The sequence below is a fragment of the Delphinus delphis genome, chromosome 2, assembly GCF_949987515.2.
Source record: "Delphinus delphis chromosome 2, mDelDel1.2, whole genome shotgun sequence".
NCBI lineage: Eukaryota > Metazoa > Chordata > Mammalia > Artiodactyla > Delphinidae > Delphinus > Delphinus delphis.
In genome coordinates, this window is record NC_082684.1 from 26885303 (window position 1) to 26899232 (window position 13930).

General features: G+C 44.7%; 1 pseudogene; it reads left to right on the forward strand.

The window, feature by feature from the left end:
* Positions 1-4583: 4583 nt before the first annotated feature.
* On the forward strand, positions 4584-4940 carry LOC132419481 (small ribosomal subunit protein uS10-like; annotated as a pseudogene).
* Positions 4941-13930: the final 8990 nt, after the last annotated feature.

Sequence of the window (13930 nt, forward strand, 5' to 3'; positions counted from 1 at the left end):
TTTATGGAAAAAATTATACCAATTCTCTACAATCTCCTTCAGAAGACAGAAGAAAAGGGAATGTATCCTAACTCATTCTATGAGGCCAGCATTACCCTAATATCAAAACCAAATAACAACCTTATAAGAAAAGATAGTACAGTATTAGTACAAAGACAGAAAACTAGACCAATGGAACAGAATAGAGAAACAGACTCACACAAGGGTTACTTGATTTATGACAATGATGTAACTGCAATGAAGTAGGAAACGGTTGCCTTTTCAATATATGGAACTGGGTCACTTGGATATCCATTCAAAGAAGCCATTTCCAGATTGAATAACTAAATGTGAAAGTTAAAATAATAAAGCTCTTTCAAGAAAACAGGGAAATATCTTTATAACCTTGGAATAGGTAAAGATGTCTTAAACAGGTCGTAGAAAGCACTAACCATAAAAGGAAAATATTGATACGTTGGATTGTATTAAAATTAAGAGCTCTGTTCAAGAAAAGACACCATTAAGAGAGCATAAAGTGTCACACTGGTCAGAATGGCCATCATCAAAAAGTCTACAAATAATAAATGCTGGAAAAGGTGAGGAGAAAAGGGAACCCTCCTACACTGTTGGTGTAGGGAATGTAAACTGGTGTAGCCACTGTGGAAACGTATGGAGGGTTCTTAAAAAACTAAAGATGGAGTTACCTACCATATGATCCATCCTGGGCATGTATCTGGAAAAGACAAAAAACTCTAATTCGAAAAGATACATGCACCCCAATGTTTATAGCAGCACTATTTACAATAAGCAAGACATGGAAGCAACCTAAATCTTTATCAACAGATGAATGGATAAAGAAGATGTGGTACATATATATACCATGGAATATTATTCAGTCATAAGAAGAATGAAATAATGCCATTTGTAGCAGCATGCGTGGATTAAGAGTTTATCATACAAAGTAAAGTAAGTCAAACAGAGAAAGACAAACACCATATGATATCACTTATATGTGGAATCTAAAAAAGTAATACAAATGAACTTATTTACAAAACAGAAATAGACTCACAGACATAGAAAACAAAATTATGGTTACCAAAGGGGAAACAAGGGTGGGCGTGGGGGGGGAGGGATAAATTAGCAGCTTGGGATTAACAGATACACACTAGCATATATAAAATAGATAAACAACAAGGATTTGCTGTATAGCACAGGGAACTATATTCAATATCTTGTAATAACCTATAATGGAAAAGAATCTGAAAAAGAATATATATGTATGTATATATATGTATGTACAACTGAATCAGTTTGCTGTACACCTGAAACTAATACAACATTGTAAAACAACTATACTTCAATAAAAAGAGCATAAAGTCAATTGTAGATTAGAAGAATCTACTTTCAATACCCATATCTGACAAAGAGACCTGTATCCAGACTATACAAAGAATTCATACAAATCAGTAAAAGGTAAACAACTTTATTTTATAATTTTATTTATTTTTGGCTGCGTTGGATCTTCGTTGAGGTGCGCGGGCTTCTCATTGCGGTGGCTTCTCTTGTTGCGGAGCACAGGCTCTAGGCGCGTGAGCTTCAGTAGATGCAGCACGTGGGCTCAGTAGTTGTGGCTCGCGGGCCCTAGAGTGCAGGCTCAGTAGTTGTGGCTCGCGGGCCCTAGAGTGCAGGCTCAGTAGTTGTGGCACACGGGCTTAGTTGCTCCGCGGAGGAATCTTCCTGGACCAGGCATCAAACCCGTGTCCCTGCATTGGCAGGCGGATTCTTAACCACTGCGCCACCAGGGAAGTCCCAACAACTGAACTTTAAAATGACTTAAACAGGCACTTCACACACACAAAAATACCCAAATGGCCAGTAAGCATTATCAAAGGTGCTCAGTATCAGTTGTGACCAGGAAATATAAATTAATTGCAATGAGATACTACTCCACACCTGCTAGAATGGCTAAAATTAAAATTCATCAAGCTGTACACATGATTTGTACATTTTCTGTATGTAGCTTTCCAAAACATTAACTTCAAAAATAGCTACATAATATTTTTGATTTGTGTTATTTTTATCGATGTTATATAATATAATAAAATGTACCTATTTAAAGAATATAGTTTGAAGAGTCTAGACCAGGGGTCAGCAACCTATGGCCCTTGAGCCAAATCCAGCCACATTCATTTGTTTACGTATTATTTATGTCTGCTGTCATGCTACAGTGATAAAATTGAGTAGTCATAACAGGCACCATATGGTCCTCAAAGCTTAAAATATTTATTATCTGACCCTTGATAGAAGAAAGTTTGCTGACCTCTAACCACCATCACAATCAAGACACAGAATATTTCCATCATCCCCCAAAAGCTCTTTCCTGCCTCTTTGCCTGCCCCACCCCTGGTCCCAGACAACCACTGATCTGCTATCTGATACTCTAGATTCATTTTGCCTTTCCTAGAATTTCATGTAAATGGAATCACAGTGTACTTTTCTGTGTCTGACTAAATTTATTTCTCATAATCTTTCTAAGATGCATCCGTGTTGTTGAATGTGTCTGTAGTCTCGTCCTTTCTATTGCAGGTTAGTATTCCTTTATTGATATACCATAATTTATCTATTCACTGGTTGATGGACATTTGGGGTTGTTTCTGATTTCTAACTTTTACAGATTAAAGCTGCTATGAGCATTCATGTTCAAGTCTTTGCTTGGACATATGTTTTCATTCATCTTGGGTAAATAACTAAAAGTTGAATTCTCAGTTATGTAGTAAATCTATGTTTAACTTTATAAGAAACCAGCAAACAATTTTCCACAGTGGTTGAACATTTTGCATTCCCACCAGAAACGTATGCAAGTCCAACTCGTCCTCCTTCTCATTAGCACTTGGCATTGGCAGTCTTTTCCATTTTAGCCATTGTAATGATCATGAGATAGTACTTTGTGGTTTTAATTTGTATTTTCCTGGTAATTGGTGATATTATGCATCTTTTGTGTGCTTATTGGCCATTTGTATGTCTTCTTTTGTCTGTTTGAATCTTTTGCCCATTTTTAAATTGGGTTGTCTTATTACTGAACTATAGGACTTTATGTATTCTTGATATAAGTCCTATGTCTGTGTGCATGTGTGTTTTCTCAGTGGTGTCTGTATTAGTTTCCTATTGATGCTGTAACTAGTTATCACAAACTTAGTGGCTAAAAAGCACACAGATTTATTGTTTTCTAGTTCTGGAGGTCAATTTCACCTCCTTTGATGGCTAAAATCAAGGTGCTGGCAGGGCAGCATTCTTCTTGGCGGTTCGAGAGGAGAGTTGATTTACGTGTCTTTTCTAGTTTCTAGAGGCTGACTATTTGGCTGGTGGCCCTGCATCATTGCAACCTCTGCTTTCATCATCACGTCTCCTCTCTGTCTCTGACCCTCCTGCCTCCCTCTTAAAAGGGTCTTTGTGATTATATTAGGCCCACTGGATAGCTCAGGAACATATCCCTAGCTCAAGATTCGTAACTTAATCACATCTGTAAAGTCTCTATTACCATGTAAGGTAACATATTCACAGGTTCCAAGATTAGGACATGGACATTTTGGGGAGGCCAATATTCAATCTACCACTGTGTCTTTCAATAAACACAAGTTTTCGTCAGTATTAGGGTTCTCCAGAGAAACTGAACCTGTGGGAGATATATCTATATATTTATGGAAAGAGATTTATGACAAGGAATTGGCTCATGGGATTATGGAAGCTGACAAGTCCTACGATCTGCAGAGCTGGCAAGCTAGAGACCCAGGAAGAGCTGCTGTTTCATTTCAAGTCTGAAGGCAGGAAAAAGTCATTGTCCCAGCTCAAAGGCAGGAAAGCAGGAGGAATCCTTTCTTACTCAAGGGAGAGTCAGCTTTTTTGTTCTATTCAGGCCTTCAACTGATTGGATGAGGCCCACCAACATTAGGGAGGGTAATCTACTTCACTCAATCTGTTGATTTAAATGTTAATCGCATCCAAAAATATCCTCACAGAAACATGGAGAATACTGGTTGACCAAATATCTGGGCATCCCATGGCTCAGCCAGGTTGACACGTAAAATTAGCCATCACAAATCTATAGCCCATTTTGAATAAATTTCTGTATGTGGTGTGAGGTAAGAAGAACTGAGGTTTTTGTTTTGTTTTGTTTTTCCAAATGGATATCCAGCCATTCCAGCACCATCTGTTGAAAATATTATCCTTTCCACATTGAAAACCTTGGCACCTATGTAGAAAAGCAACTAAATGGGTCTACATTTGAACTCTCCATTCGGTTTCATTCATCAATACGCCTATCCTTATGCCAATATTTACTGCTGTAGCTTTTAAGTCTTAAAATCTGGTAGTATAGCTCTTCCAACTTTTTTCTTTTAAAACATATTTTGGTTTACTATGAGGCCTTTGCATTTCCATATAAATTTTAGAATATGTGTGTCAATTTCTATTTTTAAAAAGCCTGCTGGCTCTTGGAGGAAGATGCGGTCCCTGCAGCGGAGCCTCGGGCCACTGGCTCCTGCTCCTGACTCACCGCTGTTCGCTCTGGCCGAGGAACAAGTCGGTCAGGAAGCCGCGCCGCAGCCATGGCTTTTAAAGATACCGGAAAGACTCCCGTGGAGGCCGAGGTGGCGATTCACGGCATTAGAATCACCCTCACCAGCCGCAGCGTGCAGTCTTTGGAGAAGGTATGTGCTGACCTGATCAGAAGTGCGAAGGAAAAGAATCTCAAAATGAAAGGACCGGTTCCGATGCCTACCAAGACTCCGAGAATATTCTCAGACTACAAGGAAAACTCCTTGTGGTGAAGGTTCTAACGTTTCCAGATGAGGATCCACAAGCGACTCATCGACCTGCACAGTGCTTCTGAGATTGTCAAGCATATCACTTCCGTCAGTACTGAGCCAGGAGTCGAGGTTGAAGTCACCATTGCAGATGCTTAAATCAACGTTTTTCATAAATTGATAATCAGTTGTTAAAAAAAAAAAGCCTACTGGTATTTTGATTGGGATTTCATTAAATCTATAGATCAATTTGGGGAATATTGGCATCTTTAATAGTTCTTTTTTAAAGTAATATTCTAACTGTTAATAATCTGAGGGTCCTCATTGTTGATGCTATTCGTAACAAATGATAATAAAAAGAAAAATAGCTCTAATTTACTGAACTCAGCCTTGTACAGGTACTCTCTCTACATAATTTCACTTAATAATCCCAACAATCTTATGAGATAGGTATTATTATCCCCGTTTTTAAAAATTTATAGATGAGGAATGATTCTGAGAGGTGACGTAATTTGCCTGAGGTTACAGTGTTAGCAAACAGCAGAGTTAGGATCTGAACCTATGGCTTCCTGACTCCAAAAATCCATCCCTTGTCTTCAAAAACACTATGGCTGTTTTATATTATATCTCTCGATCCCCACCTCCTCCTGTCCTGATTTCACTCCCACCTAACTGACTCCTTAGTTAACATTTATTAAGCACCTACTGTGGGTGCCTGGTGCTGGGCCAGGTGATTTATGCCCAGTAGCTCATTAACTCCCTCAAAGAGATACACATTCGGACGGATCTATGGGCGCTTGTGTGTATATACATGCCTCTTCCACAGAAGTCTCCCGTGACTGGAGTGAGGTTCTGCCCACCATCAACTGTGCCATAAAGGCAGGAAGCAGCTGAAGGGGGGCTCCTAGGCCTGGCTGCCTCCCCACAGCAAGCCCCAGGCCTCTGGGTTTCAGGAGCCTCTTGCGTAGCTGCCCTGTCTAGTTGCTCACTGCAGAAGGGCTTGCAGATTTCCACCTGCAGGTGAATGATTTGGTCCTTTTCTCTAACTCTCAATAAATAAGCAAACTTGCACAAACCAGCCAAGACGACTCACAGAGGATCCATCTCTAAGCGTGGGAAACCAGCGCTGCTATTTTTAGGTAACCCACTTGCTCTGCTACCTCACCCCCTCTGTGGATAGATTCCTTCTGCTCGCACAGGGCTCGCTCCGAGGAAGCAGGTTTCCTGGACACTATTTCATTCCCGGCCACTCTGATGTATCTCCCTACCCCATCCGTCAGCCTCCCCATGCCCAGGCCCTCAGGTCTGGATCTGCCTTTCAAAGGCCTAAGAGGGAGAACAGCAGTACCTGAACTCCAGTCACCGTCCACAGCAGTAGCAACTCCTCTGTACAGAGTCCCCACTCTTTCAATGTTAAGAGGGAACTTGCATGCACACAGGGTAAAATGGCATCTTGGGGGCACTGTCATCTGTGTGCCATACTTAGTTAGCAGAGAATACTTAGACACCCCAGTTCTGGTGTCTGATGCAATAGTAAAAATTAGGGAAACATTTAGAGGCAGGTCAGACGTGAGCCAAACAGAGTCCTTCAGGCATTTACTCCCTCATTCAGCAAACATTCATGGAACACTCATCACAAGGTCCCTGGTACAATATTAAGTTCAGGGAACGCAAAGGTGAACATGACACAGTCTTTGGCCTCAAGAAACTTGCTATCTAGTGCACAGGCTACAAAGAGCTACTTTAATAGCAGGAGGAGATTCCAGGAAAGAAAGAAAGAAACAACAGGGCAGAACAGGACTCACCAGGCAGGAGGTTCACCCAGAGAGCAGAGGGATATCCTGTGGTCCAACTCTGCTCACAAGGAAAGGGTGGAGGGTGGAGGATGGACCGGCCCAGGAGAGGGCATGGCCATGAGCTACTTTGCACCACAGCTTACTGCCCCATCTGCAGTGAGAGATTGTAAGCAAATAGGCAAACTCCACACGTGCACAATGTAGATGACTTGATGGTGCTGCCAGTGGAATGGGTTGGCCAACCTTCCTATTTGGTTCTCTAAAATCGGGAACTAAATGATGGCCTCAGACCTTGGGAAACATGGTGGTGCCCCTCCTGCAGGATATTTAAAGTTCCTGCATGTGACATACTGAAGAATATGCCTTGAGAACTTTAGGGCAGAATTGGGGAGCTCAGGCAGACAAAAGAAGACAATATATTTGTTGACTGTGCATTATCCACTGAGCAGTGATTAAGGGTAGGCAGGGCTGGAATCAGGACCACCTTGGGTGCAAAATTCAGTTTCACTACTTCTTACTTGCTGTGTGACTATGGGCAAGTTATTTAACCTCTCTGAGCCCCAATTTCCTTATGTATAAAAAGGGGCTAAAATACCTTCTCCCTAGTTATGAGAAACAATGAGGCAAATTAATGTTAATCTCCCATTCTCTGTGCCCCGCCATGCCCCTATCCCATACTTGTTGAATAAATGAACGAATGAAGTACTACCGATACTTCAAAAAGCACCCATTGTCATTATTATCATCATTCAAATTCCCACCCAGGGCTTCCCTACTGTGCATGTTTTCGGAGCTTTTGCAGAAAGCCAGGCAATACAAGCACAAGTGTAGCTCTCCGCCAAGGGCTGTCGCTACTCAGAACGTGGCTGTCTTCTGTCATCTCCCCTTTGGGCTTTGGACCCAGGTCTCCTTCCTAATTCCAGCCAACAGTTTTGCACAATGAGCAGAGAAGATCCTGGCCTGCACCTCTCTCTCTGTCTCTGTTCCTATACCCTCCTCCTCCCTCCTTTATTTTGGCCCAGGAACATGTCAACAGCAGTGGGAAGTAACCTAATTAGTAGTTAGTTGATAGACTGCCCACCCTCATGTCCCACTGGCAATCCAGCAGCCTGTTTCTGCAGACAGGAAAATATTTCCTTGCTAATTAATCTGAGCACAGGGATTTGAGTTTGGACCAAGGCAGGGAAATCCATCTCCACGAGTCTTGTTCAATTGCATCTGTTTCTCCAGCAACCATTTCCTTCCCTGCGACTCCCCCTGCTCCAGCCCAGCCCTCTCGCATTTCATCTTCTACCTTTATTAAGGCTGGTTACCCTGATGACTTTCCTGCCTGCCCCCCGTGGCCCCTCCCATGAAGAGGCTGCTTGCTCTCAGAGGACTTGCTTTGGGTTGATTTTCCTGCAGCACCGGGTGCTGCCCAAGGATAGGAGAGATCACGCCCCTCAGCTCGGGGTGGATGGGACTCCAACGGCCCCGTCTGTTCTGCTCTCAGGCCCCACCAGAATAGCACGCACCTCACTGCAGTGCCCCCTGCCCCCGCAATCCACACTGCCAAACAAATACAGACATCTACTGTCATTTTTAAATAAGGCTCAACTTCTGTCTCTGGGCCCTGCCCTGGTCCTCTGCAGAATCGTCTATTTGCATCTGAAGTGGTTCCTAAGAAAGGGTAACCGTACACATTATTTCACATATGTTTCCTCCCTAGTCTCTTCTGCTCAGTCCTGTTACGTCTCTAGGACACACGCTGGATACAGGCAGTGGGAGAGGGACACACGCTGGACACAGGCAGTGGGAGGGGGACTTGGGTGTGGATGGGAGTCCATGAAGGGAAGAAGGGTCTTTCACAGCACGGTGGTGATGAGCTCATTTCTGTCGGATGAGCTTGGTCTCCAATGCGAGTGAGGTAAAAGCCGGATTGTTTTCCTGTTGAAGACAAGTCCTGCTAGCCTTTGAACCCTTGTTATTTACCACAGGAGGCCTCCTTGGCTTGGAAGCATTCTTGAGGATCCAATCAGAGATTCTTCTCACCTGTGCAGGGCCCCCGACACCCTCTTTTTTTTTTTTACAAAGGCCAGCTCTTTCCTCGCCTACCAACCACCTAAAGAATAAAGCTCCTCTAGCCCTGAAGGATATGTATTGCTCCTCTTTCCCTTGGACAGGGCTAAATTAGCCCTAAGGGAGAAGAAACAGTGTCCAGGTGGTGTTTGCGAGTCACTGCTGACCAGGACATTATTTTAAGCTCAGTCTGAATCTGTGACAACATGAGAAGCCATCTGAGCTCGCTTGCCCGTCTCAGACAGGACTGAAGAACTGAGCGGCTCAGCCCTAAAGGGCTCCTCAGGTGCCAGGGAGCGAAGCGGTCAAGAGCAGATGCTCTAGAGCCCAGCAGCCTAGGTCCGAATCCTGGCGTGGCTATTACAAGTTGTAGGGGTTATCTACTGCTGTGTAACAAGTTCTCCTGACTCAGCAGCTGATTGGTTTTGTGGGTCTGGGTCTGGGTCCTCTGACTCAGCGTCTCTCACAAGGCACAATCAAGGTGTGTCCAACCGGGGCGTGCAGTCACCTTAAGGTCCCACTGGGGAATGAGTCACCTTCAAACTCACTCCCAGCGTTGTTGGCAGGTTTTGGTTCCTCATGGGCTGTTGATCAGAGGCTGCCCTGCGTTCCCTGAAGCTTCTCCATACAGGAGCTCACTACCTGGCAGCTTGCTTCCCCAGAGCAAGTGACCTGAGAAAAGCTAGGAAGAGAGAGACTGGGCAAGACAGTTGTCACAGTCTTCTGGAACCTAATCTCTAAAGTGTCATCCCATCACTTCTGTCATACTCTGTTCACTAGAAGCAAGCCACTAGGTCCAGCCTGACCCAAGGACAGAGGATGACACATGGGTGTGAATGCCTGAGGTAGAGACCAGTGAGGGCATCTTAGAGGCTGCCCATCACATTAGCCATGTGACTTTGGCAAATTATCTAACCTCCCAGGTCCTCAGTTTCCTTATCTTTAAAATGAGAATGTTACTAACTAATAGCACATAGTTTATGGTGATATTATATTGATTAAATGCGGGTAAAGTACTTAAAATATGCTAATATGTGTCCAAAACACATTAGCAGTTAGAAGGATTAGAGGACAGGAGAAGTACCAGAAAGTGGTTCTGAAATCCTAGCATGCACCCATCAAACCAAGCACCTGCCTGCTTTCTGCAGCTGCAGTTGCCAGTCCAGTACTACAGAGGGGGAGGGGAGGGGGAGGCTGCAGGCCAACGTGTTAGCAGGATGAGGATGCCAAGGGAAGGGAAAGGAACTTGGCAAACAGGGCCAATCCTGGAGCCCAGGTTTTTGTCTCCTAAAGGGAGACAAAGCTTTATCTCCTCTGCGGCACCTACATATATTGGGCTTTTCCTACATACAAGGAACTGTGCAAAGCACCCTGCATGCATTATCTCACTTAATCTTCATAACACCCCTGTGAAGTAGGTACTGTTACTACCCTCAATGTACAGATTGTGTACACTCCTACAGGGAGGATTGTAAATTGGGGATTTAGAGATTGAAAATTGAAGCTCAGAGAGGTTAAGAAACTTGCCTGGGGTCACACAGCTCCAAAGTGGCAGAGTGAGGAGTCAGAATCAAGGGCTGTCTGATTCAGTATCCACTGGGCTAGCAGACAGGGACCAGGCAGAGAACAAAGAACATACTCATAGGATCACCATTCTTTCATCCTTTGAATCCCACTCCATGGCCTCCCCTGATCTGCACAAGCTGTTATGCAGCCTCCCCTCCCCCACCCCTGCAACCCAAATGTGGCTCTTAATAGGGTCCTGCTCCAGACCACCCGACTCAGCCTGCTTGGCCCTGCACACCACCCATCTCAGCATCATTCTTAGACCCTGTCCTGCTCCTTTAGATTTCTCAGCTGGTCCAACCTGATTCCACCTGCTTCCCAAAGTCACCTTTCTTCTCCACTCTCGTATTAGCCTCTTTCTTCAGATTGTGTTCATCTATCTTGAGTTCACAAGCCGCCCTTGCTGACCCCTGATTCTTCCAACATCACTTGGTCGCTCTCTCCCACCAACCACTGCATCCAGACCCCTCATCACACAGTCACCATGCCAGGCCAGAGAGGTGCCCACTGCCCTGACAGGCGGCCCTCCTGGAAGAGAGGGGAGTTTTCCCTGCTCATCACCAAGACAGAAGAGAAGGCCAAAGCCCCAGAGGAAGGATAAGAGAATGATGAAGCCCGAGGTGTTGATTCAAGGGGAGAGAGTGTGCTCCAGGGGGGCTATAAATTCCCTTCTAATTCCAAATAATTCCGATTACATGGATGAGTAGTTTTCAATCAGGAAGATAATCTCAGAGATAGATGGCAGGATAATTGTTCGTAGCGCCGACGTAAATATTGTGTCGTTTCTATTAATCTCCGCGAATCGGCTGTCAGAGGTGTCACTCATTCATCACGACAAATTAAAAATAAAATTTTAAGAAAGAAAATCATGCCTGGGGATAGGGTGGAAGAGGCTGGGGTTACTGCGGGAACTGGGACTAAGAGGGGGAGGTGTAGCCAGCAAGCTGTTGCCAGAAATAAATTTGGCTTACCTATTTAATATATTTATTTATGAAAGCAAATGGTAACGAGGGCTGTAGATCTCTATTAACCTCCCTGTAGGGTGTGCACACATGTGAGCCTATGCGTGGTGTGTATATGCATGGGGGGCCGCCCTGCTAACATTGCCTGGAGGTGAGCCAGATCCTCAGACCCACCTGGACGGAGCACGTACATCCCAGAGGCAGGTCACCTGCGTTCCGCACACCCCAGTCTCACTCAGCCAACAAGGGGTGGTGGGGCAGGGGGTGGATCTGGGCAGTGAGACCCCCATTCATAGCAAAGATCAGCCTTTGAGAGAAGCAGTAATCAGACCCAAGCTGGCGTTCCCGAAACTGGCTGGCGATTTTCCGTAACACTGTTGTCTTGCAGGGTTACTCAGGCACCTGGGAGCATAAATTCAGAGTAAAGACTCTTTAGAGAGATACCTGAGAGGTAAGAATACAAGCTCATTCCTTTGTCTCTCTCCTATTTAAATTCCTCAAGGTATGGGGTCCCTCCAGGAGAAGTTACACATTTCCCAGAACCCTCATCCCTACACCATACCTAACCATCCATAGTGACAGATGTACTGAGACATCACTGGAATTTAGCCCCTGCAATGAAGCAAATTCTCCAGCATCACAGGGGGACAATCAGTTCTATTCTTGGCATATGTATCTGTTTATATCAATCGTACACTTGGGGGCTTCCCTGGTGGCGCAGTGGTTGAGAGTCCGCCTGCCGGTGCAGGGGACACGGGTTCGTGCCCCGGTCCGGGAGGATCCCACATGCCGCGGAGCGGCTGGGCCCATGAGCCATGGCCGCTGAGCCTGCGTGTCCGGAGCCTGTGCTCCGCAACGAGAGAGGCTGCAACAGTGAGAGGCCTGCGTACCAAAAAGTAAAAAAATAATAAATAAATAAATAAAATCGTACACTTGTATACACTTCCAAAATAAATTTGAGAATACCTACCAAAATGCACACGATGCCAGCGTGTAAAGTCCAAGGGAGCAAGTCCATTGGCCCCAACGCTGAGCCTACTGTCTGGCACACAAAGTACATTCAGTCCACCTATGTTTGTTGAACGAGTGAGTGAGTGGATCAGTGGATGGAAATCAGAGTGAAATTAAAATAAGGTGGCATCGTAAAGTCAGGAATAAATTTAGTGCCCAGAAATATACACCAGAACGTTCCACACGACTTCTTGAGCTGGACAGAAGATGTGGAGTTAAGTTTCCTAGAGGCAAAGCAAAGGAGGAAGGTTCCTTCATTACAGTATTCACAATGTTCCTAAGATGGTGTTCCTGGGCTGTTCGACAAAAGCACACTAAGGTCTGGGGGAGGGTACCTTGCCATAAAGAAATAGCAAGCTCCTGTAGGTCTTTTCTCTTGGTTTCATGGGTTTCCTCAGAGAGGACTCTGCCACTCTCCAGTTTGGGTTATATAATAAATCTGACTGCTTGAGATCTGGGAGCCGGATGGGGAAGGGCTAGAGGGAGTTAACCCTTGGTGTGCAGACTTACACTTAATGCTCCTGCTGTCTACTGGGGATCCCTGCCCTCAGGGGTGTCCAGAAGTGCAAGTCCAGCATCTTTCTGGCTCAGTTTCTCTAGAAAATAAACCTCTCTTCTTTTGCTGGAGTGGGATAGAAAAATCAGTTGTCCATGTGTGGAGGAGGGTAGGGGGTGGTCTAAAGGCTACTTTTACAAATTTAAACCAGTCCCTCTGTTTTTGGTACCATCTGTCCCCTCACTTTCCAAATACTACCTGGCGCCTCTGACACCTAAGCCTTTCTGGGATTGGGCTTAGCCTGCCTCTGGGCTCCACTCTCACCTCACCCTACCTCCACCTCGTCCTGACTAAGGCTTCAGCTTTCCTGGAAGTGGCCGGTACCCACTTGTTTATTTGTTTTCCAACTTCCAAAATTTAATTGCTGTCATCTCCTTCTCGTTCTCTTTATCCTCATGGGTTCATGCCTTTCGAAAATCCACTTACTATACTTTTAGCTGGGTTTGGGGAAGGAATCGTAATAAATGCATGTGTTTCCATCTGGTCTACTTAATCTCAACAGCCTTCTTATAACAAATAAGCTTGTGTTTTTCCTACAACCAATGTGGCAGAGACAAGGCCGTGGGTTCACCAGCCTGTTTTCTCTTCAGGGGCACTCAGGGAGTTGACATTTCCCAGAACCCCTTTTAGTTTGGGATCATGTAGCTGAATTTTCAGGGAAGAGAATGTAAGTATCAATGAATTCTGCTCACTGGTTCCTTTCCGCTCAGCTGCTTCATCCTCAAGAACGAGAGAAAAGAAATCAGAGACAGCTGAGGAGTCAGATGGAAGCAGCTTAGATTCCTGAGTCTCTTTGGGAGAGGACCACCTGACCCACATCAGACTGCAAGGTGAACAAAAAGTCAACTTTCGTTGTGTTAAACCCCTGAGGATTCAGGGTTTATTTGTTGTTGCATCATGGCCTGGAATATCCTGACTAATACAATGGCTTTTTATAGTAAAAAACTATAGTAAGAGCATTAGCTACTCTTATAGTAAAAAACTTTTTTTCAGTAAAAACCAGTGGCATACTCCCAAGAGGTGGTTGCACAGGGGAGCCAAAGCCATGCAGTTGAAGTAGCCATATGGTTCTTGGGTAGCGCTGGCTTGACCCAGGGTTGCAGTCTGGAGTATCTGGAGAAACGACTACACTGTAAGCGCTCTAAACAGTCTCCATGTGAATTACATTTTGAAATCAAAAAAATTTTTTAATTTATTTAT